Genomic DNA, 5862 nt, shown 5'->3' on the forward strand with positions numbered 1-5862 from the left:
ACTTTACACTTTACTCTTTACACATTCAGTGTACACGGTTTATGTTTTTGCACTTGTGGAATCAGGTCTTTGGAGCAAAATTCGAAATACATTGCATTGTTGGAAGGTTGAGCAACTATTATACGGTTCAAGAAATTGCATTTCAACAATATTGACCTATAGCATTAGCATTATTACTTCCCGTAAGGTAAGTTATAATAATCTAAAATATAGAAAATTATTTTATATATCTTTACGTTTCAAAAGTTTCTGAACATTTTGGTATACCTTACGTCAGTAAAACGGATGTATGTGTGTGTGCGTGTGTGTTCGTATGTGGTATGTGTGTGCGGATACAAATTTTTGTCAACGATTTTGGGAACACGGATCAACCGATTTGTATGATTCAAGGATCATTCGATTCCTATTGATAAGAAAATGTGCTGATTAGTTTTTGCCCAAAGCCAAAATTTACTTGTATTCGGAATGAAAAATTGATGAAATTTTTGTGAAGGCAGATTCAGCGGTTTTGGCGATCCAGAAAAAAAGTTGACAAAATGACATTTGGCGGTCAAAATGATCAGGCATATAAACATCAAATTATCAGATATCATATAGAGATTTTAATAAGTCCAATTTTTTTTTAATTTTTGCTTTAACAAGAATGCAAAAAGTTTGCATTCAGTTACAAATTTCCTCGACATTTTCTACATTATGAATTACCAGTCTTAAATGAGTTTCATCATTTTCAAAATTTTCAGTTAAATTCAAAATTTTTGTTTCAATAATCAAAAGTCATTACTTTCGAAATTTTAAAACTTTCAAAAAATTCAGTTACGGTCCGGGAACTTCCAGCAATTTTACTCTGAATGAAGTAATGAATACGTTATATGTATGCATATTATCAAAACTGTAAATGATATTTTATATCAGGAACACCACATGGTAATACAAGATCGGGATTTCACAAGAATAAAAAAGTATAAAAATTTTAGCTTGTAAACAGAACTACTTTTGTATAAACGACATGATAAATTCTTTGAACTTTGAACAGTGTTATATTTTTGTATGTCTTCTCTGAATCGTATATGGTTTCGTTTTCACAAAAAATTTAAAAAATAAACATGTGGGATAATGTAAACAAAGTGAACTGAAATAGAATACGTATTAGTTTTTGACTTTTAACTTTCAATTAGCTGTTCCATCGATAGAATAAACATTTAGGGGTAGGTATATATTTTTCTCTACATACACACACATGTATATTTATATATATATATATATATATATATATATATATATATATATAGGTATATATAGGTATATAAAATTCTCTAGTCATGTGATGTTCATCGCAATATACTCCTCCGAAACGGTTTGACCGATTTTTATTAATTTTATACTGACTGTTTTATAACTGAAAATCGTACAATATCTATATATTATATTATGTTAGATATCAGTGCTAAGGGGTGACCACCCTTAAGATTTTTCTTAAACTTTTGCGTCATTTTTTATTTAATTTTTTATAATTTCTAATTGAAAAACACATATAGCCCTAAATTTTCACTCTCCTACTATAAACTCATTTCTTAATAGTCTTCAATGGATGTTTTCAAATGAATTTCAAATATGATTTTCTTAAACTTATGAATAACATGAAATTTATCTTCAAAAAAACTTATTTTTAATTAAGGGTGATCTATCATTATCAGTTTATCACAATTTTGAGATTAATTGTCTTTATTTCATTTTTTAAGACGGTATTGAAAAGTTCAAAGATCAAACTTGAGTTTAAAAAAATTTATTTCTATTCAAGGATTGTCTACGACTTTTTTTAATTTTAAGATAAATTTCTTTATTTTAATATAGGCAAAAAATTAAAATCAGAAGATACAATGGATAAACTGGAGTACCATACAAACCAATGGCAAAACATTAAATCTTACCACAAAGTTTTTGTAATCTCACTCTATTCGCCATAATTTTATTCAAAAATTAATATTTGGCGTTTTCTTTGTTATTCTAAAACTAATGGAATAATGAAAAGTGGTAATAATATATCAAAACCTTGAATGTCTTTGAAAAATCTGTTTTAGATTAGGCTCGCACTTGCAATGACTATCAATGGCATGAACTTTTATATGTGGCATGCTTTGCAGTGGGTTAACCATTCATATAAGTTGTGTTAGCCGCCCTTTTTTATCTATATATATTTCATACTTCCACATTATCACAATCAGTTAGTTATTTTGAACTTCCCGTAGAGCAAGTTATAGTAATCGTAAAAACATCGAAAATGAAAATTTTTATATATCTTTACGTTTCAAAGGTTTCTGAACATTATTTTGGCATACCTTGGAAAAAATGGATGTATGTGTGTGTGTGTGTGTGCGGATACAAATTTTCGTCGAAGATTTCGGGAACACGGATCAACCAATTGGATAATTTAAAAAAACATTCGATTCGTATGGATAAGGAGGCTGTTTTTTAGGATCTTGTTTTGATTGAATTTGAATTTACTTTTCGAAGGACCATATGTAAAACACTTAATTGAATAACTGTATATATTTATTTTATAAGTTATAATAGTGTTTATAACAAATTTAATATGTTTTGATTATGTATTGATTGAATTGACCTGATTTTTATAATTATCTATTTGATGATTTTTTGTTTTCTATTCGCATAACCGCCTGCTTTGATCGGCGCGAACATGCTCCCGCCTTTGAAATATAGATTTCAAAATGTTTGGTAATCTTCGTGAATGTGAATTAAGTTGTTGTTAGTGGTTTTGGTAATACACATATTCTGTGAACAGCACGCTTGAGTATTCCACCCTTTGTTTTAATTGTTACTACACGCACAATTCCATCATCTCCTGGGTGCGTTTCAATGATACGTCCTAATTTCCACTGCATTGGAGGTAAATTTTCTTCCTTAATTACTACCATTTCCCCTATTTCAATTTGCTGTGATTGTTGCACTTGCCACTTCGTTCTACATTGTAACTCTGAAATATATTCTTTATGCCAGCGTTTCCAAAAATGTTGTACAAGTTTTTGGAGTCGTTGATATCGAGAAAGTTTATTGTCAGGTATATCAAACACTGACGGATCTGGAGTTGAAATCAAGGATTTTCCAATGAGAAAATGACCAGGAGTTAATGAATCATAATCGTTAGGATCGGAGCTTAAAGGAGAAATTGGTCTTGAATTCAATATTGCTTCGATCTGGGTCAGAACCGTATAAAAATCTTCGAAGGTTAAAATGGCGTTTCCTAATATTCGTTTTAGGTGAGCCTTGCATGACTTTATGGCAGCTTCCCAAATTCCTCCGAAATGAGGAGAATTCGGTGGAATGTGCTTCCATGACACACCTTCGTTAATCATTTTATCAGTAATCTCGTTTTGATTTGACTTTCTTTGTAAAAATTTATAACATTCCTTTAATCCAGAAGCTGCGCCTATGAAATTCGTTCCATTATCTGAATAGATTCCGCGAGGTTTGCCACGTCGTGCCATAAATCGTTTTAATGTTGCCATGAAACTATTCGTCGTTAAATCAGATACTAATTCATGATGAATTGCTTTCGTAACAAAACATACAAATAAGCATATATAAGTCTTTAATTTTTTGCACCCTCTTGTTTGACGATCTCTTATTAAGACAGGACCTCCGTAATCTACTCCGCATATAAAAAAGGTGTAATTGATTATTATAGCATTAATGGATGAAACCATGTGGGTTTTACTTTTAAAGCATATTACACATTTTTTATGATTAATCTTGTAAAGTTACTGCTTCCGATAGGCCAATAGGTATTACGCATTGTATTTTATAGTATTTGTGTTCCGCAATGATACAATTTTAAATACTCATGTCTAGCTATCAGAACTGTTAATGGGTGATTCTTTGGTAGTTAGTGATTTTAGTTTTGAAGATTTGTTTAATGCTTCCTTACTCATAATTATGTCTATGTCATGCTTGAATGTATCATGTTGTGTCTTGCTGTGTTTCAGTTAAATTTTGTAATCAAAATGGGCCTTGCCACTATATAAATGAATTAGATAGTAATTAGATTATGTTATTGTATGGAATATGAATCGGTTTTAGAATAAATTACGATAATTTCGTATTCCTTTGGAAAAACTGTCTGGTTTTAAACACACCGTGACTAGGCCAATAGAAACTTGTTTTGGGTTTGATAGATTCATTAACTATGTTTCTATTTCCTAGTGACATATAAGTATTCATAAAGTTTTTACCTTCGGTAAATATATTTTGATTTGTTCGTAAATCATTTGTGCGTGAAATATAGCATTTACAATTCGCATTGTCTTTTATATGATTTGTAAATCGAGTTGTAACAATAGACCTTCCGTCATTTGTCGAGGTTCTATTAGAACAATGTTGTTTGCGTTGTGTTTTCGTTTTATTAAATATTGTATGTCATTGCTTGCTTTCAAATCCCAAATTCTATTTTCTTGCGCTTTTACATTAGATCTACGATTGCATATTAAAAATGAATGTGAAGTATTAAGAGGTATGTTACCGGCAGAATGACATGAAATAATTTGTGGTGTATCAAGAGTCGGTGGTTGGTTTGAATTTCTGTGTAAGAGACTATGGTGATTTGAATTGCAAAAGGTACATCGACTCGATGAAAGGCATTGACTAACATTATGATTACACCGTAAACAATTAATGCATAATTTTAGTTCTTTTGCTTTAATTAATCTATCTTCTGTAGATAGTGATCGAAACTTTGGGCATTTGAATGCTGAATGATAAGTCCCATTGCAAAACAGACAAATATTTTTGCAATTGGTTGATGTATCGTAAGACTTCGTTTGTTTTGCGTAATTAGTGTTATTGTCTTTAAAATTATTGAAAATTCCGGTTCTTGTCTCAGTTGGGTTTATAGCTTCTAACGTCATACAGCGTTGATTTAGAAAGCTATTGAGTTCGGCAAATGTAACTAATTCTGACCCTCTATTCATGAGCATTTCCCACTCTTGGTGAGTTTTTTTGTCTATTTTTGTCATGATTAAATAATTAATTAGAGCGTCCCACTGGTCTACCGGTTGTTGCAACATTTTTAGACATCTTAAATGCTTATTAAACGTATCTATTAAATTGCGAAGATCCTTACCCGATTCATTGTGCATGGCTGGATGATCAAATAATTTTTTAATATGGTTTTTTACGATTATTTTCTTGTTTTCAAACCGCGTTTTTAATAAGTCCCACGCAATAATATAATTATCGGCCGTTGCCGGTAGTGATTCTATGAGATTAGCAGCATCCCCCTTTAGGCACGATTTTAAATAATAAAATTTTTGGGCATTGCCTATGTTTGAGTCTTTGTGAATTAAACAAGAAAATGAATCGTAAAATTGTAACCAGTTTAAATAAGAGCCGTCAAACTGAGGCAAATTAATCTGAGGCAATTTAATGTTGTTAAGACTATTTGTCATATTAGAATCATTAAAGTTGTTTGAATTAATATCTGACTTATTTTGTGCTATTTGACTGAATTTTAATAAAGTTGCTAGGCACCTTTTATATTTTTCAAAGTATTCATCTAATTCGATATCCATTAACTTATTTATTTCATCTTCGTCTTCTAATAGCGTTGTTATATTGATAATGGTGTTTTCGAATATTTCAAATAATGGCCTTACCTCTTCGACATGGCTGTTTATATCTAAAATATCTAACTCAGAAGTAGGTGTTTCTGCCATTTGTTTGCATATTTTCTCATATCTTGTTAATCGCGATTTCATTCCTCTTTGCTTCAGTTTTAATGATTTTAACGATTCCATTTTGACGTGGATGGTAATTGTAAAAATGGTTAGTTTTAAGTGACCTGATTTCTGC

Source organism: Ctenocephalides felis, unplaced genomic scaffold (genome assembly GCF_003426905.1).
Source record: "Ctenocephalides felis isolate EL2017-DRISC unplaced genomic scaffold, ASM342690v1 CF-g0.4_SCAFFOLD_01492, whole genome shotgun sequence".
NCBI classification, from domain to species: Eukaryota; Metazoa; Arthropoda; class Insecta; order Siphonaptera; family Pulicidae; genus Ctenocephalides; species Ctenocephalides felis.